Source organism: Peromyscus leucopus, chromosome 1 (genome assembly GCF_004664715.2).
Source record: "Peromyscus leucopus breed LL Stock chromosome 1, UCI_PerLeu_2.1, whole genome shotgun sequence".
Taxonomy (NCBI): domain Eukaryota; kingdom Metazoa; phylum Chordata; class Mammalia; order Rodentia; family Cricetidae; genus Peromyscus; species Peromyscus leucopus.
Genome location: NC_051063.1, coordinates 88,587,267 through 88,613,471, shown reverse-complemented (window position 1 = coordinate 88,613,471; position 26,205 = coordinate 88,587,267). Strand labels below are relative to the sequence as shown.

General features: G+C 38.7%; 1 protein-coding gene across 7 annotated transcripts in view; it reads right to left on the bottom strand.

The window, feature by feature from the left end:
• Sox6 (SRY-box transcription factor 6) overlaps positions 1–26,205 on the bottom strand; it is a 560,497-nt gene that overhangs the window by 507,556 nt on the left and 26,736 nt on the right. The window contains exon 1 of one of the 7 annotated variants that reach the window (XM_037211243.1): positions 4,146–4,594. The exons of the other annotated variants lie outside the window; for them this stretch is intronic. The gene's annotated coding sequence lies outside the window, so the exon portion shown is untranslated. Of the gene's footprint in view, positions 1–4,145; positions 4,595–26,205 lie in introns of those variants that run through there. 7 annotated transcript variants of the gene reach the window in all.

Genomic DNA, 26,205 nt, shown 5'->3' with positions numbered 1-26,205 from the left:
ATAAAGAACTCAAGAAACTAGACATCAAAGCACTGAACAGTCCAATTAAAAAATGGGCTAAAGAGCTAAACAGAGAATTCACAAAACAAGAACTACAAATGGCTGAAAGACATTTAAAGAAATGCTCAACATCCTTAATCATCAGAGAAATGCAAATCAAAACGACTCTGAGATACCACCTTACACCTGTTAGAATGGCTAAGATCAAAAACACCAATGACAACCAATGTTGGAGAGGATGTGGAGCAAAGGGAACACTCCTCCACTGTTGGTGGGAATGTAAACTTGTACAACCACTGTGGAAATCAGTATGGCGGTTTCTCCGAAAATTAGGAATCGAACTACCTCAAGACCCAGCCATACCACTCTTGGGCATATACCCAAAGAATGCTGATACATACCATAAAGATACATGCTCATCTATGTTCATAGCAGCACTATTTGTAATAGCCAGAACCTGGAAACAGCCTAGATGCCCATCAACGGAAGAATGGATGAAAAAAATGTGGTACATATACACAATGGAGTACTACTCAGCAGAGAAAAACAATGAAAGCATGAAATTTGCAGGTAAATGGATGGAACTAGAAAAAATCATCCTGAGTGAGGTAACCCAAACCCAGAAAGACAGTTATGGTATGTACTCACTCATTGGTGGATTCTAGATATAAAATGAACAATCAGACCACAACCCATAGAACCATAAAGGCTATATATATATATATAGCATGGAGGTCCCTAGGACGACTGTGGCATATAATAAATTTCAGTTTTACTCAATTATTGAAAAAAAATAGCCAAATGAATAGAAATACATGAACTATGAACCAAAGGCTGAGGGGCTCCCAGCTGGACCAGGCCCTCTGAATAGGTGAGACAGTTGATTGGCTTGATCAGTTTGGGAGGCATCTAAGCAGTGGGACCAAGTCCTGTGCTCAATGCATGAATTGGCTGTTTGAAACCAGGAACTTATGCAGGGACACTTGGCTTAGTCTGGGAGGAAGGGACTGGACCTCCCTGGACTGAGTCTACCAAGTTGATCACAGTCCTCGGGGGAGGACTTGTCCTGGAGGAGGTGGGAATAGAGGGTGGGCTGGGGGTAAGGGGAGGGCGTGGGAGGGGGGAGAATAGGGGAACCCATGGCTGATATGTAGAACTGAATGGTATTGTAAAATAAAAAATATATATCACAAAAAAAAAAAAAAAAAGAAAACAGAAAAAAAAAAAAAAAAAAAACAGAAAAAAAAAAAAAAAAAAAAGAACAATATTTGTGTAGCTTGGTCTTCTTGTGGACTCCTAACAGTGGAAGCAGGGGCTGTCTCTGACTCTTTGGCTGGCTTTTTGGACCTTATTCCTTCTACTGGGTTGCCTTGCCCAGCCTTAATATAAGAGGAGGTGCTTCGGGAGACCATTTCCTAAATAAAACACCAACAGCACAGACCCTGAGCACAACAATTAATAAATGAGACCTCTCAAAATTGAGAAGTTTTGCAGGGCAAAAGACACAGTCAATAAGACAAAAAGACAGCCAACAGAATGGGAAAAGATCTTCACTAACCCCACATCTGACAGAGGATTGATCTCCACAGTATATAAAGAACTCAAGAAACTAGACATCAAAATACTGAACAGTCCAATTAAAAAATGGGCTAAAGAGCTAAACAGAGAATTCACAAAACAAGAATCACAAATGGCTGAAAGACATTTAAAGAAGTGCTCAACTTCCTTAATCATCAGAGAAATGCAAATCAAAACAACTCTGAGATACCACCTTACACCTATCAGAATGGCTACGATCAAAAACACCAATGACAACAATGTTGGAGAGGATGTGGAGCAAAGGGAACACTCCTCCACTGTTGGTGGGAATGTAAACTTGTACAACCACTGTGGAAATCAGTATGGCGGTTTCTCAGAAAATTAGGAATCGAACTACTTCAAGACCCAGCCATCCCACTCTTGGGCATATACCCAAGGAATGCTGATTCATACCATAAAGATACATGCTCAGCTATGTTCATAGCAGCACTATTTGTAATAGCCAGAACCTGGAAACAACCTAGATGCTCATCAACGGAAGAATGGATGAAAAAAATGTGGTACATATACACAATGGAGTACTACTCAGCAGAGAAAAACAATGAAAGCATGAAATTTGCAGGCAAATGGATGGAACTAGAAAAAATCATCCTGAGTGAGGTAACCCAAACCCAGAAAGACAGTCATGGTATGTACTCACTCATAGGTGGATTCTAGATATAAAATAAAGAACAATCAGACCACAACCCATAGAACCATGGAGGCTATATATATAGCATGGAGGTCCCTAGGACGACTGTGGCTTATAATAAATTTCAGTTTTACTCAATTATTGAAAAAAATAGCCAAATGAATGGAAACACATGAACTATGAACTAAAGGCTGAGGGGCCCCCAGCTGGATCAGGCCCTCTGAATAGGTGAGACAGTTGATTGGCTTGATCAGTTTGGGAGGCAACTAGGCAGTGGGACCAAGTCCTGTGCTCATTGCATGAATTGGCTGTTTGAAACCTGGAGCTTATGCAGGGACACTTGGCTCAGTCTGGGAGGAAGGGACTGGACCTGCCTGGACTGAGTCTACCAGGTTGATCGAAGTCCTCGGGGGAGGACTTGTCCTGGAGGAGGTGGGAATGGGGGATGGGCTGGGGATAAGGGGAGGGGGTGGGAGGGAGGAGAATAGGGGAACCTGTGGCTGATATGTAGAACTGAATGGTATTGTAAAATAAAATAAATTTAATTTAAAAAAGAAAGAAAAAAAAAAGAGGAGGTGCTTGATATGCCCTGTTTTGTTGATATTCATGGGAGGCCTGCCCTTTTCTGAGTAGAAGTGGAGGAGTGGATGGGGATGGGAAGAGCCAGAGGGAAGTTTGGAGAGAGGGAGTTGGGGGAGAGGAAGTGGGAGAAGAGGAAGGAGTGGAAACTGCAGTCAGGATGTAAATGAATGAATGAATGAATAATTTTTTTAAAGAAAAGCACAACTTTAAACCTTTCTTTATAGGGATTATTCAAACATAGTCACAGAATTACACAGAGAATCTGCCTTAAAAACAAATATTTTTAACCTATACAATTCTCTATAACCTTCTCTTTGTAGATTAAAATATTTAATGTTCCAGTCAGATAAAGTACCCAGAATGAAGCCATGTAAAATGGTTTTTCTTTCAGCAGAAAACATTTTATTCTAATCATAAATTTACCTTTAAACACATCGATGTAACACTTAAAAACTGTTCTTTAACTTTATTTTTAATCTAAAAAACATGGAAATTTCACTGATAAAACATAGAATGCAAACAAATTTGATTTTGTGGGCCAATAACAGCATAACCCATAGGTCTCAGCTAAGATTACTGAGGTGATGGTAAGTAGATTCACAACAATAATTCTGGCTTTACTCTCTGGTTGTTCATTATTTTGACACATTTTCAATGTCAATGTGTTCCAAGTGTGGTGCTTCTCTTTAGCCATATTAAATGCCTTGATCAGAACTTGTAAATACATCTGTCTTTTACATATAATTTCAAATCTCCATCACAACTACCCTTATATACTAGCAAATGTTACTGAAGATGTCCAAGTGCCCTGAACATAATCAGTTTGTGTGTGCCCATGTGAAGAGTGAGGACAGGCCAAGTAGGGCTAGGAAATTTTCAATGGGGCATATGAAATGCAAGTGACAGATTTCTTAACCTTCATCCCTCTCCATTTCAACTCTATAACTTTTTCTGCCTACTTTATAACCTATATCTCCCCTGTAAATGTATTCTTCATTAAAGGTCTCCAGTAAACCCATTTCACATCCAAATCCCTTCTTAACTATATACTACTGCCCCTTGGAATGTTCTTGCTAGTTCCACCTTAACAATTTCCACTGTGTAGCTTTGTTCAACTGACAGAGATCTGACAATCTCCACATGGAAGCTAATCTAAACAAAATTCCACCCCTTATCATTCTATAATTACCCTTTGCTTATATATGATTTTTTTTAGGTGACTAACACAAATATCCTCATTTCTCACCTAAAAATCTTACCTTTATAATTTCAAACTATAACACTGGCAAGAGCCTTATTTATTAGGTATAAACAATAATACCAGTAATATTACCATAATTAGCTCTCACAAGTCCATGGAAGTCTTTCCTGTCTCACGAAGCACAAGAATTGCCCCTTTTTCAGACCAAAGTATCATCATTGTATTTGAGGTAACAAAGAGACCCCACAGCCCTTTTGTTACAGAGCTACATCACAATGACTTACAAAGGCCAGCTTGGTGACAAGATGAGCTCCATCAACTAAAGACTCCTGCACATTTCACATGCTGGATCTGCCCTTAACAACTCAAAGCGCGGTTTCAAAAAACAGCCAATATCTTAAATATTGGTCCACACCGGCTTTCCAATTATCAAGAATATGTGAGTCCTCTTCACTTCACCAGATGCTTGGGAAGAAATTAAGTTGATGACCTCGGGAACTGAAGAAGTATCTAGAAGACTTCCCCGGGTTGTGAAATACAGCACAGAAAGTTCTATAAACTAACATTGCTGGCCAAAAAAAAAAAAAAAGAAGCTATCAAGTCGTTTACTCTCAACTCTCTAACCCCTGCCCTCATAACCAACTGTCCTAGGCTTTACCTGGAAAAGTTGTTTTCTAGAACATGAAAATGTTTTGATCTTTCATCTGCTCAACACTCTCCAGAAAGACATCCAGGCTGTTTGCCCTGTCTTCAGGAGATTCGAAAATTGCTCTCATGCCTTTCAAATCCTACTGAGCAGAAAGGATCAGTTCCTTTAATGAAGTTGTTCGCTGGGGACTGTAGTCAGTGCTCACAGCTAGGAATTTCTCACATGTCCCTTTGGAGATTTTTGTCTACAGAAGAAGCTCCAGATTTCCAACCTTCTAAGGGTGAAGGGCTGCACTCTGCTCAACTGAGAAAGCAAGGCCCTTGCATTTCCACTGCGATTCTACAAAGATTCGAGTCCAGGACTGATGGAAAATGTGAAAGCTAACCCTGGGAGGAAACCAGCCTGTAGCAATGTGTGCCTGCTCTTGTTTTAACACCAAGAGTTCTCAGCTAAATAGCAGCCTTTCTTTCAGAGTGAAAAACAAAGCCTTCTCACAGTGATTTGTGATACATCTGTAAAAAGTGGCTTTTTTAGCATCAGAAAGCATTTTAATTGTAGTAAACTGAACAATGCTGAAATTGTTTGAAGAGGAGATTAAATTTAATGAAATTCACAAACAACCTCTTTTAGAAAGTAACAACAATTTTTGAACATTAAAGAGGAGCTCATTATATCAAGACAGCTCTACTGTGAAAAGCGGTCTGACTTCAATCACTGCATATCCACATGTTAATGAACTTCTGTGTAAAAGCAGGCAGTGAGAGGGAAGGAAAAGGAACACTGGCTCCATGCGTGTTTGCAAGAGGAAAACCTCCTTTAATCAATAAAACACCTTCTCACATGCACCTCAATACTATCTGAGACTCTTTCAAAGGACACAAAAGGAAGATGCTGCTTGAAAGTTTCCTTAAGACATTATACAGCTTGCTTTTTCTTCAGGGTTCACATACTGTCAGTAACCTGGCTCCAAAGACTTTCAAGTTTTAACAGACACAGCCTAGCACAGACTCGGTTGCCATCGTTGCTGCCCCGATCAAAAAGACAAATCTGAAACTGAAGAATGAGAGGCAACTGGTGACCTCTGATTAGGACCATGAGCCTCTAGTGTAATAAAATGCCTCATTCATTGCTCTCTGGGACCAACAAGGAAGCATATTACTGACTGAAAGGATGTTGCAAGCAGACTTATACCCTCACAATGATTTCCATCATTAACCGTTAAAAATTTCATCTGCAGCAAGTGGCACCAGGTGTTTTTAAAATAACCAAACCAGAGAAAAGCAGTTTTCTACCTTGCAAATAAATGAATCATTTTACCCCCAGTTCTCGTCTATTTGCTACTGATTTTCAGGCCTTATTGTACTAATCTTGTTGCTATTACTTAGAGTCTAAGGAATGCTGGTAATATTTCCTTTTGAGACTCTGACTTTTCTAGGTGCACCAGTCATATGTATGCCCATAAAGTTTATTTAATTAAAGCAAAGTTTTGAATTTTAAGTTTATTTTGCCTTGCCTTTACAATGTTCTCTGCCAAGAAGAAAGTTGAGGGAGGATTTTCAGACTACAGCCATAGTTAGGTGTTTTGATGGCAAGTATTAGGCTGCCCTTAAGAGCAACCACTGAAGAGAGTAAAAACCAAGTTCAAGTATGATTTAGGTACTCAATGTAGTGACAGAGTGGGAAACTTTTCAAAGCAAACCCATCATAAATGTGGTGGAACCTCACAAAGGAACTGTTAAAGTGAGTTAAAATGGAAAGCTGTAATGAGTAGAAATATATGGCTCTGTAGCACATACACCTCACAGACACTTCAACACACCACAACATTAAAACATTCCAGTTCCAGCTGGGTGAAGGCACACATCTTTAATCCTAGCACATGGGAGGCAGAGGCAGGGAGAGTTCTGTGAGTCTGAGGTTAGCCTGGTCTACAGAGCAAGTTACAGGACAGCCAGGGCTATTACACAGAGAAACCCTGTCTCAAAACAAACAAACACAAAACAAAAAAATGATTCCAATTCCTACTCTAAACCTTCAAGCTTCCCATGTAATGGCCAGTGTTGTCATCTTTTAGTGAACCCCAAACATAGCAAGTACTCAGCATTCCACAAATATACATTGACATATGAATGAATTCTAGAGATATGCATAGACTGGGTAAAATATATACAAATTGGAAGGTAAGAATTAGAAAAGTAGTCTCTGTAGTTCAAACTGAAAGAAGGAAAGAGAATGGAAGGAAAGAAAGGGAAGGGGAGGAGAGAAAGGAAAGGGAGAAGAAGTCAGAAGAAGGAAAGACAGAGGGAAGGAAGGTCTACTGTATCATTCTGTCTTGTCAGCAACTGTGTAGTGCCACTCACCTGATGACATCATTCTACTGTTTTTGAATATTCCTCCTGTCAACACCTATGGCTGTAATGCTTCGCCTAAGATAAACAAAGACACCAAACTGAGACAAATCCTGAAAAATGAATGCAAGAACTTGGCCTAGGGTAATAGAAAACTTACAACTTCAATCAGTTGCCAAGTCAACTGAGTCAAAAAACTGAAGCTCATGAGGGCCAGGCCCTTGTTGATACGCTGCTGTATCTCAGCACTAGAATAATAGGCACTTAACAAAAATTGTTTTAAAATACATATTGTCAGAGGCTGGAGAGATGGTCCAGTGGTTAAGAACACTTGTTGCTCTTTCAGAAGACCAGAGCAGTGTTGCCAGCACCCACACAAAATGGCTCCAAGAGATCCCATGCTTTCTCCTGGCCTCTATAGGCATCTGCACACACATGTGCATACACACACATACAAATAAAAATAAATCTTAAGATAAGAAAAATGTTGAAAATGTTTCATATTGTCAACATGAATGCTTTCTGATCCAGGGCGGTAGTTCCTAAGACACGGTCATGGGATCCTTCCAGGGGGGTTCAAGGTAAATTTTTTTGTATTAAGGCTAAGATGCCATTTTCCTATTTCACTTCTTTTCTCTGTATGCAGAGGTTGCTTAATGACATCATTCCTCTGGAGATAACTGTGCTCTTATGTTGTATATCTCTAGACCTCCTTCCCCGCTACAAAAAGATCTGGCTAATACAGAGGTTTTTCATAAGATATTACCAAAATGCCCAGGTTTAAATCAAAATGTACTGTCAACAAAACAGAAAGCTCTCCAATCAGATGAATAAGTCAACCAGTAGATACTAACACCAAAATGTTACACTATCTGGCAATCATGTGAAAACAGCTGTGATTTAAGAAAGAGTTAAAATGTCCTGCACAGAAAGCAGCCATGGGCCAACATGGAATGACAGGATCCTGTAGCGCCATGTCCAAAAGGACTGGCAGCAGTAAGTGAACATTTAATTCAATCAGCCAGACCAAAAGACCTACAGACCAAGTCCCAGCTGGCAAAAGCATGCCATGTTGGCCCATACCTTGCATCTGGCCCACAGTGAGGAGCTCCACAGTGAGAAAACACACTAAGGAGCAAAACCACAGGAGGCTTCAGCCTAGAAGGATCAGGACAGCCAGTATTCACAGGAAAACACCCAGACCATGGCATTTCTGTGAAACCATTGAGACGGTCCTGAAGGCTGATACACAGCAACGAAGGACTCATCCACGCACATCCTCTTCCCCTCAAAACTCTCTATCTTAAGAAGTGAGACAGATCTGCTAAGTGGAAACCTAGCTAACATCCCAGAAGTCTACAGAACGGGAAATCCAGCATCATTGTGACCAAGAGAAGAGTTTTATGGCTTTTGCCAGTCTCCATATGGTCCATGCCAAGGCATCCCAATAAACAGGGCCAAGGAAGCTGCAAAGCAAAATATTGAATAGAAAAAGTAATGGTCTGTTTGGACACGCTAATAAATTTTCAGTAAAACAGAAAAAATGAAGACTTTTAGAATAGGAAAGTACTGTAATTGAAATAAAACATTCAATAGAGGATTTGATCAGGATGAGAAAGACTGAGAGATCAGTACCTCTTACAGAAAACAGTAGAACATATCCAGTCTAAGCAACAGTGACAAATTAGGCTTCAAAAAGATAAACCAAGGCTCAGGAACCTTTGGGACTACAGCAAAAAAAAATGTAACATTCATGTCATCAGAGTCCTGGGGGACAAGAGAAGGATGAGCTAGAAAGATACCCAAAGTAATGATGGTTCATCCAAAATCTAGCCAGACATAAACAGACCTATAGAGACAAGAAACTGAGGACAGCCCATGCAGGATACTCTCAAAGAAATCTATCCCAAGATACATCATAATTAAACTTCTGAAAAAGTTTAAAAGCACCCAAAGAAAAATACCATCTCAAGTTATGGGGAAACAATTCACATGGGAGTAGATTTTTCATCAAAAAACATCAGAGCCAGAAGGAAGTGGCATGATATTTTTCAAGTGTTGAAAGACAGCCAAAATCCTACACAGTGAAAACATTCTTCAGGAATGTGGGTGAAATCTAAACATTTCTCAGAAGAAAAAATGAAGAGTTTATCCAAAGCAAAATCACACACAAAGAATGTAGAAGGAAGTTCTTCGAGCAGAAAGGACACTAAACACTGAAAGATCAGGAAGAGGGGACCAGGGCAGGTAGCTTAATGGCAAAGTATTTGACTAGCACGCATGAGGCCTTGAGTTCAATCCTGGGAGGGAGCAGGAGAGGGAAATAAGGAAAACATGAGTAAACCAATCAGCTTTCCTTTCTTTGAGTTTCCTAGGTTATATAAGCTCACTGGCCATGGTTCTAAAAGTAAGTAGAGGAAATATTTAAGCCAAGTGTATTACAAACAAGCACAGTAATGAGACATATGGTCCCCATTCTCTTTGGACTAGTACAACCACTATCCTAGCAGTAATAGATGTTAGAACTGCACCAGAAACACAGAAAGGGCACTGAACTCAACTAATGATCAACAGAAAATAATCAAAGTTTACAGAATGCTCCATCCAGCCATGCAATACCCATTCTTTGTAAGTGTCCCCAGATCATATACCAAGATACACTACAAATTGCTATAAAATGAGCCCAGGGAAGATGACTGAGTCAGTTCACAGGGATCCTAGTTAAATCTCTAGCATCCACATTTAAAAAAAAGAAAGAAAAGAAAAAGTCAAATGACCATGATGAATTTGAGAAGGAGCAGGAAAAGGGGTACATGGAAGGGATCAGAGAAAGAGATTATGATATAATTATATTTTAATTAAATAAAAAACTTAAAGGGAGCTGGGCAGTGATGGCATGCACCTTTGATCCCAGCACTCGGGAGACAGAGGCAGGTAGATCTCTGAGTTCAAGGCCAGTCTGCTCTACAGTGAGTTCCAGGACAGCCAGGGCTACACAGAGAAACTCTGTCTCAAAAAAGAAAAAAAAATGAAGGAAAAAAAGCCAGATAAGGTGTTGAACACTTATAATCTCAGTCCTAGGAAGGCAGAAACAGGCATATCCCTGGTGCTCCCTGGCCAGCCAGCCTAACCTGACTGGCAAGTTCCAGGCCAATGAGAGATCATTTCTCAAGAACAGGGTGTGCAGCTCCTGAGCAACGATAGCTAAAGTTGTCCTCTCTGGCCTACACACACACACACACACACACACACACACACACACACACACACACACACAAACTAATTTTGAAGAACCAGTACACAGCATGTCCTCTAACCAACATGAAATCAAACCAGAAATCATAACAGAAGAACAAATCCTTAGAAACTATGCAATGTTTAGGTCAAAGGTGAAATCTCAAAAATAGCAAAAAATTGAATGAAGTAAAAGAAAATGAGAATATATCAAAGCATAGATAATAGAGGGCCGAGCAGGACAGCTACAGCACTGAATGACACATAAAGCAAGAAGTTTCACATCAGTAATTGTCACCTCATGAACCCAGAGAAAAGGGACAAGATTAACTCAAAGGAAACAGAAGAGAAAAAGAAAAGTAAAATTAAAAAGAGAAAAATAATATTTGGGAAAAAACTCATGGAACAAGACTTGGGGTGAGCTTAATGGTAAGATACTTGAAGAACATGCAAGAGACTGATACCCAACATGCAATAATAATAATAATAATAATTATAATAATGAAGCAACTGTTTTTTAATTGTCAATAAAATTAACAAACCTTTATCAAAACTGATAGAGAGAGAGGAGATGTAAAGCCTGATGTCAGGAATGACACCAGAGACATCCTCAACACACTGAGATGAAGGGGGGAGCTCTCTAAGAACAGCTTTGGCCCCTTGGGTAAATCAATCACAGCGCTCCCTGCACTGCAATACAACTCATCTAAAGTGGAGCAGTGTCAACAGCTTTGGAACTTTTAAGGAAGGTGAATTCACAAATTTAAATGCTTCCCAAAAGAAACCCCTAGGCCCAAATATCTGTCCAAACAAACAATGACAGAACTCTAGATAATCTCACCCATAAAACAGAAGAGGAAGAAATATAGCCTAGTACATTCATGGTGCTTATATTATCCTGACAGTAAAACAAACACCAAAGACTCACAGAAAAATCAGCACAAAAAAAAAAAAAAAAAAAAAAAACTTAAAAATGTTCCAGCCAATATCTCTCAATAATCCTTGTCTTTGCATTAGAAAGCCCTAACTACAAACCCTAACAACCTGAGTTCATGAATTCAGACCCCAGAACCCATGTAAAAGTCTAGTGCGGTAATGCAAGTGTCTGCCATGCCAGATTACCCCAATTAGAAGATTTGAGACCAGAGAATCATGAAGGGAAGCTTGTAGGCCAGTGAGGCTAGTCCTCACAGCAATTAGCAAGGGGGTCCCTGCCTCACACAATGTGGAAGACACAAGCTAACAGTACACTGTGGCACGTGTATACATCCCCCGACACACACATACACACACACAAACACACACACAAACTCATCATATGCACCATTTTTCATGTTTTAATCATTAAACAAGCATCAGTCATAAAGTACTACACACTCTCTTCTTCATGGATGAAAACAATTCTAAAGTAAATGAAATAATCAGCAGGGAAAAATCATCCCAATACAGTAAATACCAATTAAAATAGCCCATGTGAACAAAAGCTTTTTTAAGTGTGCAAAGAGGCACCAACAGTAAGAAGCATAAGAGCCTCTGATTAATAGTTCTGGCTCTTCAGATTGTTCAGAGTAGCCTAAGACAAACATCAGAAGCTTGAAATACAGGCAACATCTCATTTGGCTCATTTTCAAAGTCCTGTAAGACTGAAAAGAACATTACTAGTTTCTAAAATAAGTTTAATTTTCATATGTCCTAGGAGAGTTAGAATCCTGCTATTATGACAGCAAACCCTGAAGAATGAACCATCCACATAGCTTTGAGGTATATTCAGCTAGAGGTATCTTTAGGAAACAAGATCATTCCTGCTGAGGGAAAAAAGTAGACTGAGTCTTTAAGCCTAGTATATTTCCCCATATCCAGAGTTCAACCAAACTCCTATTATGCTATTGTTTTAGGGGCTCTCCAGCACTTTCCCTTCAAGAAATAAACATCACAGAGGAGAGAAGGGAATGTGGGGGAGGACAAGTAATACTAAAGATTTTTCTAAAAGTCATATGGAAACCTATACCTGTAGAAGCTTTCATATACATACATATATACATATATATATATATGAATTAAAATTAAAAGGACCAATAATGCCTCTACCTATTAGGTAAAACAGTGTCCGTACCTTTTAGATAAAAAACCAGTGACAGGAGTAGGTTTCCTTTTTGGAATTGTTGCCCAGTAAGGCCCCATAAACCATCAAAACATTACAGGCTATTGTCAATGCTCTTGGTTACCCTCCAGAACTTGATGCTAAGAACCTATCACCACATACTTGAGCTACTGAACATGGACAAATAAGAAGATAATGATCTATATAATATGAAAATTGTCTATAAGCTTCATTCCTACTTTTTAGCTTTCATAGTGCTGGAATGTGCCATGCAGGCTACCAGATTTAAAAAGTTATCAGCAACAATACCTAGCTGTGAACCCTGGCTTGGCAAGATGTACCCATTAGTGCAATAGTGGCATGAACATTGTGGGAGTAGCCAACCACTTTCCCTTTTTGTCGTTAATAAGAAATTTTTTATTCATTTTACATACCAATCACAGATTCCCCTCTTCCTTTCTCCTGCCCCTCCAGCCTTCCCCCACGACCTATGCCCCTGCCAACCACTTTCTGATTGAATGTAAGTCTCATTCCACAAGATGAAACCCATACTTGGCACCATAATTGGGCCAAGAATCTATGCTAGACAGGTCATAGGCCCTAAGAGAAAACCTACTACTACTACTCTGCTAAGATACAGTATTAAACTTTCAATGACTTGACATTTTACCCATAGAGTTAATGTATCTCTTAACTCTCACCAGAGAAGCTTCTGTTTGCAGTAGATAGTTATTAACACAGAGATCCACAGCTGGCCAAGGGACAAAGAATAAGAGACTTCAGAATGCTCAGCCCTGAAGAGAACACATATACTGCACTTCCTCCTTCCAAGACTCAAGGGATTATTATGGGAGAAGGGGAAGAAAGAGTGTAAGGAGCAGAGATGGGGGATGGCTACAAGGAAACTACCTTCTAAACACAGCTGCATATATGAATTCACAGTATTTATGACAGAATGCACAAAATACATGCAAACCCAAGCCAGAACAAATCCCAGCATGGAGATGGCATTAGATGTGAAGTCCCACCCCAGCCAAGAAGCTTTTGGGAGAACGAGAATCTTTTTTCTAAGAGTACAGCCTCTGGTAAGCCAATCATCCTTTAGTGGAAAGCCACATATCCAAGAATATTTGGGCAGCACAATTTGGTTCCAATGGTTTGATTTTTTTTAAAGACTATAAAGTTGAATGGATAGATAAGGGGGCAGATGTAGGAAGAATTAGGGGAAGAATCATTATGTGAATATGATCAAAAGACATAAATTCTCAAAGGACTAATAAAAATAGTTCTAAATAATAATAATGTAAGTTCAGAAAATAGAAATAAGACATCAAATGCATTTAATACACTCACTTAGGTGGCAATAGCTATTTTAATAGAAAGTAAGTTAATTAGCATGTAGAGAAGTTGGAACTTCATACACTGTTGATGGGAATGCAAGAAAGGTATAGTCACTGTAGAAAATAGTACAGCAATTCCTCAGGAAGTTAAACAGAACTGTCACCTGACCTAAAAGCTCTGTTGCTATGAATATATCCACAACACTGAAAGTGGGTGTCCAACAAAAAACTTGCACATGGATATTCATAGCTTCACTACATGCAAAAGTCAGTAGGCAGAAACAACCCACATGTCCACATGTGCAATGGAATATTACTCAGTCTTTAAAAGAAGTATTGACAGGTGCTGCAACATTCAAAGACCTAAAAAACACTGTGCTAAGTAAAAACAGCCATGAACGAAAGGTTATCAATTCAATGACTGCATTTCTTATGAAATTATAGACAGTAAATCCATAGAGTCAGAAAGCAGCTTAGTGGCTACCAAGTACTAGGGAGGAAAGAGAAATAGTTTATTGGCAGGTTTCCTTTTCAGGTGATGCAATGGTCTAGGACCATATGGGCATGGCAGCTGCACAACATGTGAGCAGAGTAAATATCACTGGATCAGACAGTTCTATGCTGGGTAAATTTGACCCACCAAGTTTTTCACAGTGAAATTAAGGATGTATTGACCTAGTGCCACTTAAGACAATGTACTGAACAATGAAAATTCATATTATATGCATAAAAATAATACTGGAGAGCCCTCCACTTAGTCAGAATTAATGTTCTCTCTTAAGTGCCCCCACAATCCTTTGTCCACTATTCTATAGAAATGCCCACAGCATAACAGATAGTATGTTGATGGCTTTCACACTGCTCACCGCCTTCCCCACTCATCTGTCTTTTCCCACTCCTTTATGCTCGTGTTCACGTCCTGGCAGTGCAGATGCCCACTAAGTCCACCAAGTGAAGGGAGGAGCAACAAGTCCATAAGTGTAAAGAGAGCAGCCTGTGAGCATCAGACAGGAAAGTGGACACTATCAAGTCTCCCTTCATTTTGAGGTGGGGTTTGTTACACGAAATTGACTCTAATCCTGAGAATTTGGCCGTTTATTTGTTTAACATGCCAACTGATTGTAAATTTTTAAAACTTTCACCACTTTGTGAAATTCTCAGAGCAATCTGAAATTTAAGTTAATACCAATCCTTTTAATTTTTAAATAAATTCATCTTAGCACCCTTTTGAAAGAACTAAAAAAAAAAAAAAACAGCAGTAAAACTGGACAGATTTCACTTTACCCACCTTTGTCCCCTTAAAAGGCAAGGAAGTGTGATTACCAGCCAGAATAAGTACCTTTTACATTTTCTATCAAATTACATGTTAAGAAAAAATACTTTAAACATGAGTATTATCAAAAATGATAATATGGTCATTCTTTTAACTGAATATTCATATAATTTTTTTAAAAAAATGATAAATTTTGTTTCTTACATATGGCAATGTACCAGTTTCTTAATGAGACTACTTAAATGATATTGTTTATTTTACTTTGTATGATATGCAAAATAAAGTGTAGTTTGGGTGTTTGTTCTGCACAAAAAGAAAACATGACTTACTAAAAATAAACTTAAACTAAAGACAATGAGGGGTTTTTTAATTTACATATATATAATGTGTGTGAATGTATATCATGTGCATGTGCACATCTCAGATCCTAAAACTGGAGTTACAGATGGCCATGACCCATCTGATGTTGGTGCTAAGATCCAAACTCGGGTCCTCTACAAGAGCAGCAAGTACTCTTAATCATTAACCACTCTCTAGTCAAGTACTGGTTTGTTTTTGGGTTTTTTTGGGTTTTTTTGTTTGTTTGTTTTTCGTTTGGGGGGGGGTTGGTTTTTTTGTTTTGTTTTGGTTTTTGGTTTTTCGAGACAGGGTTTCTCTGTGTAGTTTTGGTGCCTGTCCTGGATCTTGCTCTGTTGACCAGGCTGGCCTCAAACTCACAGAGTTCTGCCTGGCTCTGCCTCCCAAATGCTGGAATTAAAGGCATGCGCCATCACTGCCCAGCTTAGTCAAGTACTCTTAAGCTATCTCTCCAGTCCCCAATGTTGAGATTTTTAACTCACACCTCAGTAACTCTGTAACATTTTATTTTAGGTTTTAGATAATCTGTCCACTTTTAGATTTCCTGTAATTTATCAGAAATATTTTCTACAATGCTATTGGAGTGTTGAACAATAGTAATCTCTGGTCCAGAGATTTGTAAAAAATTTGCCAAGAAAAACATAATTATGAGACTTACTTAATACTATCTTTTGGTTTTTCGAGACAGGGTTTCTCTGTGTAGCTTTGCGCCTTTCCTGGGACTCACTTGGTAGCCCAGGCTGGCCTAGAACTCACAGAGATCTGCCTGGTTCTGTCTCCGGAGTGCTGGGATTAAAGGCGTGCGCCACCACCGCCCGGCTTAATACTATCTCTTAAATGCATTATATTTTCAGCTGAAAGGCAAGAACTTTCCATCTTTTTAGAACTCCCTCCTTCATGCCACTTACCAAATAGCATGGAAAACTTGGTCTCTATCACATGACATGTTTTCTAGTGAAATTTTTAAGTCATTTTTCCTTCTGACCATTAAAAGGAAACAAAGATTCTTTGTTGATTTAAAAAGCTGTACTAGATAGAAAACTAGGTTTCTTGATTTTTAATGGAGGAAAACCCTGAATTCCTTTCCTTTACTAAGTTTGACCACTCACTGTGAAACACTCAAACAATACAAATATGAAAACAAAACAGAGGCAGAAACAAGCCATCCACCCTGAGAAGGCACAGTCCAAATTCAGCCAGGCCTTTTAAGTGCTTGTTTTCGTTCGATGTGGTTTGGGTTTTGAGATAGTATCACCTGTCCTGGGCTAGCCTCAAACTCACTAACAGCCAAGAAGTTCCTTTAACTTCTAATCCTCCTGCTGCCTCCTCCCTCCCAAGTGCTGGGGTTACAAGTGTGTCCATTCCAGGGTTCTGCCGTGCTGACCTTGTGCATGGCTGGTAAGCACTCTACTGATTTGATACACCCCCAACCCAAGACCTTGAGGGTTTTATCCAGAAGTTTCTTTGCTGAATTCCTGCAGCTGAATTTATTCTCTCTCATCTCAGAAGATGTACACTCACCCACTGTCTAACAATTGAGTAGATGCCTTCCTCTATCTTACTGTTAAGTTCTGTGTGTTCAGAGAGACACATTATTTACTGTCCCCATAACAGCTGGCAATAGTCAGGACCTGATAAGTACTTGATGATTGGAAGGATCACTTAAGACATATTTAAAGTGAACATTGGTGGATTCAGTAGGGATTTCTTGCTCCTGGAGGGATTTGGTAGACAGATCCTTTTTTCTAAAATGACAACTATACCTCCTCAACTATAAACCTGTCCAATAGGTCTCTAAATGTATATCATGAAAGCCTTTATTTTAACACATGCTCTTCCTTCTGATACACCTCTGCAGCCCCTCTCAGAAAGGGCTGACTCCACCCACAAATAGTGTCCTTGGAACACTACTATTCTCTTTCTGGCAGACATTCCTCAAAGTTTATTTCCAAAGACATTTTTTAAAAATAAATATAAAGCTTCAAGACATAATCCTACCACATCAGGTCAAATATTATTTTCCCTTCTCCTCTCTGAAAGCACAGCTCCATTTCTTCCAGCACCTTCTGTTCACTGACAACACTGTTGGGTTTGTTCTTTTGTATCTGACACTGTTTTCTTTCTAGAATGTGTTTCCCTACTGTTTGGTGTTCTGTTTGGTGTCCTAGGACTTTGCCTTGTAAGCAGCACTTTGAAATTCATACACTAGACAGTTAAAACAACCTTTCTATCTGATGATGTACAGTTGGAACAACTCTTCCATCTGCTGGGGCCAGTTTTACAGCATTATAACTCATGAGACTTTAATGTACTTTTTAAACCATTCACATAAGCTAAAGTATCTATACTTCAGTGCCCTATGATACAGAACCAACTCTTCAGCCCCTCAGTCTGTCAGTTAGTGGAAATATTAGAAACATCCAACACACCTATGTTACATCTAGTCAGCTCATGAAACCTTGCCAATCCATATGAACTCTGGAGCTGTGATCCTTGAAAGCATTGTGAATGAGGATGTCCCTAACTAGTAAAAGCAAAAGAATTAAGACAGGGTCTGGAGAGATGGCTCAGAGGTTAAGAGCACTGACTGCTCGTCCAGAGGTCCTGAGTTCAATTCCCTGCACCCACATGGTGGCTCATAACCATTTGTAATGAGATCTGGTACCCTCTTCTGTATATATAATAAATAAATAATTCTTTAAAAAAAAAGAATTGAGACAGTACTGAATACACTAATTTTTCTACATGATTGACTACTGCTTATAAATGAGTAAGCATTCATCTCAATAGTCTACCTTTTTCCTACCAAATACTGTAATTTTAAATTATAGCACTTTTAAAAGAAAAATATTGAGTATCCTTAAACAATTCTGAGACAAGAGATCTTTGGTGCTTTAAGAGCTGTTAAAACATTTTTCTGTGAACAAACTAATACTTCTTTCTGGTTTTTTTGTTATGCCAAAAATAAAATCAAACTAAAACATTGAAAGCATAAAAGCATTTAGATAATGAAATCCACTTCAAACTGTAGTTCAAGTTAGCACATCCCACAAGTGACAGACACACACACAGCTCCTGGAGCATCAGCCTTTAATCATTCAAATGACATGAGAGGATGGAGCAGTGAAGCACAGGCCAGGACAGGACCTTTATATTCCGCTTCATGACTGTTTTCATGGCTATATTATGCATTAGTCTGAAATGGAAGAAAACTATCTTAAAGCACAATCAAAAGCATAGGATCTATAAAAATTTAGGGAGGTTCTGTTCCAGATACTTTTCAAATAACAGCATCAGAATTTTAATATTTAGAATAAATGTATTATGACATATCTAATTTACAGGTACCAAAAGTTGTGCTTACTATGTAACAAAAAGGTAAGTATAATTCTTCAGCTGTGTTCACTTTAATATTTAGCTCTCTTGTTTGGCTTCTAAAATCAATTTCATAATCTCAGTATTCATGAAAATAATATAATAATGTTACAGTAACTGAAACTCAGATTTCACCACAAAAAAAAAGAAAGAAAAACACTTAAAATCACAATGCCTCATTTACTTTTCTTAACTACAAGGCCTATCCAGACAGAAGTGAGGAATAATGATCCTCAGCATCTCAGTCAGCTTTTCCGGAAGACAGCACAGCGATCTGATCAGACTCCGAGTCACTTCCAGGTGTACAGCTGTAGCAACCGAGGCTCTGCAGCTGCAGGTGTGACTATGTTCACTGGCATCTGAAGCCTGCGAGTCTGTGGCTCTACCCAGGTGTGGGGGCTGGTCTTTTAACTAACTTCTTCATTGGCAAGAAGGGAGTCAGGCCACCGCAATCCCTGTCCACATAGTCATGCACACTAATGCTCTGTGGAGAAAACCATCTACTTTTATTTCACAAAAGGCTATTTCTTCCTTATTCCACAATGTCTTTCTGCAAATGATCAACTACTCTGGCACTAACACAATGGTCATTTGTACTAGTTGTAGAAGTAAAAAGACATACAATTTGGCTTAAACAAGGAAAGACTAAGTGGACAGTCCATGGATTGATCATTTCTTCAACTTTCCTTGCACCATTCTAATTCTGTCTCTATCTCTTACATTAAAGTCTAACCATATATATTTAATTCAGTTCTTTAAAATTTCAGCAGACAACCTCAGTGCTAACCCACCACTGCCCTGTCTGAAAATCTTTGATGTCACAGCATAATAGCTCCTGAAAGAACAGTGCTAATACCTAATGTAACATGAAACCAGGGCTCTGCACTGGGGCTGTCTGCTGTCAGAAGCAAGCAATCTCACTGCTGCTCCCCAGAAGTGACAAGGTTAGGACCTATCTGTACAAGCAGCCCTGACTACCAATAAAGACTTCTGGTTATCACAAATCTGAACAACCTGTTTCATTATCACTTTTTTTAAAACAAAAAATTAATTAATTACATGTTAAGTCAGATGATGCATTTGGCTTAATTTTGCCCTGGAGCCTACAAATTGCAAAACAAAAGAAAGCCTCTGGTGATTTCAGAAAGTGAATAGAAGCAAAATGGAAATGACTAGACTTCCTACTAAGAAGCAACTCAGGAGAGGCATCATTTCGTGACTTTAGAACTTACAATAAGCACATGTTTCAAAGATTATATAACATATTTAAATTGGAAACCACTATGCAAACCTTTCCCAAAACATCTACTTAAGACTAGGTACTTTAGGCAAAGGGTCTATCCACACAGAAAAGGAAACAGTAAGACAGTGCCTGCACAGGTAGCCAATAAAACAACCAGGACACTGATTTTCTCTTTTACTTATTGACTAAATGAAAATACGGTAATTCCATACTTTTTCCATTTTACAAAATACCTATGAAGGGACAAATATAACACTGTTTAATTATCTCCTTCAGTGACTCGTTAGGAGACACTTAGTGTCTCTGCTCCTGTCGCAACAATTTACACTACTTGAATCATTCTTTAAGCAGACGACCCTTTGTTTCTATTTTCTTAAAATGCTTTCTATTTCTCTTAATGTCCATGTTGCATAAGACCTATAAGGAAAAATTAAAACTATGTTGGGATACTTTAAAAAATAGTAAAATAAATAGAGAATACAATGTGTTCATGGGGTTGGAAACTGAACATTTCTCCCCTAAAAATTTTTTTAAAGATTAAATATAAACAAACTACATCAAAAATCCTTTGTGTGTGTGTGTAACTTAACTCTAAATTTATACAAAAACACAACAGGGCAAGAAGTATCAAGATACTCTTGAAAAATAAGAATCAGGCTGGGCAGTGGTGGCACATGCCTTTAATCACAGTACTTAGGAGGCAGAGTCAGGAGGATCTCTGTGAGTCTGAGGCCAGCCTGCTCTACAAAGTGAGCTCCAGGACAACCAAAGCTACAACACAGAGAAACCCTGTCTTGAAAGAAAAGAAAAGAAAGAGAGAGAGAGAGAGAGAGAGAGAGAGAGAGAGAAACAGAAAAGAAAAGGAAAGGAAAGGAAAGGAAAGGAAAGGAAAGGAAAGGAAAGGAAAGGAAAGGAAAGGAAAGGAAAGGAAAGGAAAGGAAAGGAAAGGAAAGGAAAGGAAACGAAAGGAAAGGAAACGAAAGGAAAGGAAAGGAAACGAAAGGAAAGGAAACGAAAGGAAAGGAAAGGAAAGGAAACGAAAGGAAAGGAAACGAAAGGAAAGGAAACGAAAGGAAAGGAAACGAAAGGAAAGGAAACGAAAGGAAAGGAAACGAAAGGAAACGAAAGGAAAGGAAAGGAAAGGAAAGAAAAAAGAACCAGGTAACAAGATTTAATCTATGAGGTAGTGAGATTCACTGCAATGCAAATATGAGGAAGACAGAGGTATGAACACAAGCACAAAAAGGAGCATCAGAGGACATGAATTCAAGGACAGGATGTCAGAGAGCACAAATGAGAGGACAGAGAGGTGCATGAAAAGACATGAATGCAGGCACAGACAGGCACATAAAAGGACACTAATGTAGGCACGGACACATCAGAGGACACTAATGCAGGCACAGACACATCAGAGGACACTAATGCAAGCACAGACACATCAGAGGACACTAATGCAAGCACAGACACATCAGAGGACACTAATGCAGGCACAGACACATCAGAGGACACTAATGCAAGCACAGACACATCAGAGGACACTAATGCAAGCACAGACACATCAGAGGACACTAATGCAAGCACAGACACATCAGAGGACACTAATGCAAGCACAAACACATCAGAGGACACTAATGCAAGCACAAACACATCAGAGGACACTAATGCAGGCACAGACACATCAGAGGACACTAATGCAAGAACAGACACATCAGAGGACAGGAATGCAAGAACAGACTTATCAAAAGACATAAGTGCAAGCATAGGTGCATCAGAGGACACTAATGCAGGCACAGACACATCAGAGGACACTAATGCAAGCACAGATAGGCACAACAGAGGATACGAATGCAAGCACAGACAGGCTTATGAAAGGGTACTAAGGCAAGGACCGATAGTTGCAACAGAGAACACAATAAAGATTTTTTTTAAATTCTGAGGAGCAGCTGATAGAAGACAAAGGTAATTTGCAGAACAATGAGGGAGAGATGAGTTTTTAATAAATTGTCTGGAACAGATGGACATCCATTAGAGGAGAGCCTGTAGTACACTTGTATGTCAAATAATATGCCAAAACAAAACCCGGTTCAGTGTAGAACTCTCTAGAGATTATTTTGTGGCCCCAGATAGAGAAATTTTTTCTGGTCAGCACAGAAAAGCACTAACCATAAAGAAAAAATATCAATAAATTTTCAACTACAAAAAAAAAACAACTAAAAACATCTTCCCATCAGAAGATTCTCCACATTAGAAAACAAACCAAGTGCTGGAGAGATGGCTCAGTGGTTAAGAGCAGTTGATGTTCTCGCAGAGGACTTGGGTTCTGTTCCCATGCACACGTGGCAACTTATACCTACCTACACTCCAGTTCAAGTGGATCCAACACATTCTTTGGGCTTTCTTTGGCACTAGGTACATACACGGGGCATATACATACTTGCAGGCAAAATACTCATACGAATCAAAAATATAAATAAGTAAATTTAAAGATTTCACTAGATGAAATGCTATAACACATGTGAAAAGTTCCTTTTCAAAATCACAAACAAGTATGTGCATGCTCATTTTTTAGGTTGGTTAAGTATTAGAATCAACCTCACTCATAATCACCAAGCAGGAAAAAGCCTACATTATACAACCCCCCTACCTCACAAACGTGTTCTGTCACCTTAAAGCACTGGGTCACATCCTCTGTAATACTTTTTGTTTGTTTGTTTGGTTGGTTGGTTGGTTGGTTGGTTGGTTGATTGGTTGGTTGATTGGTTGGTTTTTTTTTTTGAGACAGGATTTCACTGTGTAACCCTGGCTGTCCTGGAACTCACTCTGTAGACCAAACTGGCCTCAAACTCACAGAGATCCACCTGCCTCTGCCTCCTGAGTGCTGGCATTAAAAGTGTGTGCCACCACTGCCTGGCATGTAATACCATTTTTAAAAGAGATTTTAAAAACACCAGTTTTAAAGAGATTCCCTCCTCTGAATTGAAATATAATCTTTTTAACTTTAAATTCCTCCAGAGAAAATGCATTAACAGAGAACTAAGATTGTAAGGAATGTCTGAAGAATTACAATATGAAGCCTCAGGGAATCTTAGAAAAAGTATTTTGTGTCTTCTAATAATATTTTTGTACCAGAGGTCTTTATCCCATCTAATGGTCTCCCTAAGATATTGTAGATTAGATAGTTTTTAAAATGAAGAAAAAGATTTCTCAAAGTGTTTAGTAACTAATGTAAATAAACATTTAAATTAAACAAAAGAAGGGAAGGAATGAGAGGAGGAAGAGGGAAGCTGTTTTCACAAATTCATATTTTTAAAAACAAATCAGATACACTCAAATTCCATGTCCAAATATATACACGTGGATGTATATGATCTCACTTCTTTGATTGGCAAATTAAATGGGCATGAATCAAAAAGTACTTAGCCATATTATGCCTTCTAAAATAATAAACATGCATTGTTTTTTCACTGTACTGTTCTTATATTGTTTCTCGTTGCTCTTTCTAGCAAAGCTTTCTTCTTCATGGTCCTAGTTCTGGAGAGTCTGAATGTCTCAGCAAGTAGGAATGGGACAATTGGGGCTCACAGCAACTGCATGCTTAGCTTTTAAAAACAGACTAACTGCTTTCTAAGTTGGCAGTACCATGTAATACACCCATAAGCAATGAATGGGCATTCCAGTTTCTCCACAAGCTCATCCACTTTTGTTGGTTTCTGCTTACAAAGTGACCATGGAATGTGTGCAGTTGTGAAACAGCATCTCAGTGTGACTTTGATTAACATTCCCTAATGTTTGATGGCATTGAGCATTTTCTGTCTGTGTGCATATTGGCTAGCTATCTATATTACTTGGGAAAATTAATTATTTTAATTAAATATTATTGGTTGACTCTTTTGCCCTTTATTGACTTGGAGTCGCCTTCTCTTTTTTTTTCTAAGAATTTTCTTAATAAAGGGGGGTACAACACTATGTAGTTGTCTTTTCATTGCTAAGAGCTCTTAGGATATTTATTTACACAATCTCCTTTCTACATAGTATCATTAACTTTCTAGTAGTTTCCTTCTAAGCACAAAATTCTTAATGTTGATGAAATCCAATTTCTCTTCTTTTTCACAGCATATCCAAGAAACCATTCCCTAATCCAAGCTCATAGAAATGTATCCCCTTTTACTTCTGTGATTTTAATCTCTTACATTTAAGTCTTGGCACATTTGAAGTTAATTCTTGTATATAGTGTAAGGTAATGTTCAGCATTTTTTTTTTTTTTTTTTTTTTTGGTTTTTTGAGATAGGGTTTCTCTGTGTAGTTTTGCACCTTTCCTGGAACTCACTTTGTAGACCAGGCTGGCCTTGAACTCACAGAGATCCGCTTGCCTCTGCCTCCCAAGTGCTGGGATTAAAGGCGTGCACCACCACCGCCCGGATCAGCTTCATTTTTATAGGGACATTTTATCATCTCAGCTGCATGTGTTGAAGACTATTTTCTCGTTATGGGAGCTGAGGCAAGACTCAGTGGTGAAGCACTTGCAGAGCAAGCACGACAGTCTGATTCAGGCTCCATCACTGATGTGGTCACTAAAACTAGGGATTCCTACTTGTGGAGCTTCTTGTCAATGAACACAGTCTGGAATGTGGAGCTTGATCAATCAGTATACAAATCATTCAATTGAATGCAGAGATCTTTTAAATCTTATCTTCCCACATTTTAACTTTATTGTCTAGCAACTGAAACTAATTTTAGATGGCCTAACAATACTAGTAGCCAAGACATCCCCGTATGCTTCTGTTTCCTTGCCTGTAAAGTGACAACATTAGGCTATGTTGCGTTTAGTCAGTTCCCAAAAAGAGTGCACCTCTGTCCATTCACAGGAGTGAATGGACTAAGAGGGATGAGCTGAAAGTCAACCAAAGAAGAAGTCAAAGTTTTGCCATCTTTGTAAGATTTTCATGAATCAGACAACTGGAAAACTGAGTTCTCTTACTTACAAAAGGCCTAAAAGTTATAAAATCCTAGGACCACTGATAAGAAAGAGTGTTGGACAAAATATTACATATCTAAGCAGAGATAAAGATAGACTAGGTTCAGGATGTGTCCTTAACAATACACAGTGAGGTCTCCTAGGCAGTGAGGAGTGACAGTGTGGGGAATCAGGCACCCGAATAAGCAGCAGGAAATTACAAGGAGAAAGGGAAGGCAGCAGAATACAAAGACCTCCAGTTAATGTTTGTTTTGTATCTCCAACAGGGCTGAAGAAAGCTTCTTTTCTTCAGATTTTCTCCTCTTTCCTTATAATAAAAAGATGAAAATATTTGTTTATTTAAGCAGTGTCTCTTTTATTCTAAAACCCAATGGCAACTATACTAGTAACTTAGGAGCCACCTAGCTGCATCAACTCATTCCTTTTAATTATGTTTTCCATTCTTCCATGCTGTAGGTCAATATAAACGTGAGCACTCCCTTGGAAATCAGCTCCACTGTGAATAGAGCAAGAGAGATGGTCCCTTTAGGACCCAGAAAGTCTTTTCTCTTCTGTTGAGTCCTCTGCATTTATGAAAATGAACATTTTCAGTATCTTGTATGTAGATAAGGTTCACTACTCTCAAGTTCAGGTAATAAATGGGAATGTGAATATAGTATTTTTCCATGTTTCCATCACCCAGACCAAAACACAAAACATTCTCCAAATCCAAAAGTCTCTTAAACTTCCTTTCCTAATGAGAAGTCATCCCCAAATGTAAGCACTTCATCACTGCATGCTTCCTCTGCAAGTGAATGGGCAGCATCACAGTACACACTACATGTCCTCTCTTCAATCTTTTCCTATCTCTGGTCTATCTCTTTAATCTACTTCTCTATGCTCACAGAAAGGCTGTGAATGTCATTCATGTTGTGAATATCAGAAGATTTTTCATTTACTGCTACATAGTACTTCACTGGGCATCTGGCTTGTTTAGTACCTGGTTATTAGAAACAAAGATCTACACTCACACTATGAATGTGTTTTGGTTGCAAAGGCCCCTTTTCTTCTGAGTTATATCCAGAGCTGTATCCACTACCGTAGAAGATGCATAAACCTTACTTCAGTAAATATTATCAAATATTTTTAATTAGTTATAACAACGGATACTTTCAACAACAGTATATGAGCTCCAGTTGCTGTAAAACCTCACCAAGATGAAGCATGACTGTTAGCCTTTTTAATTTTAGCCGAGTGACCTGTTTAATACTTTTATAAAATGTGTCCTTTTATTACTTACAGAACAAGAGACACCGCA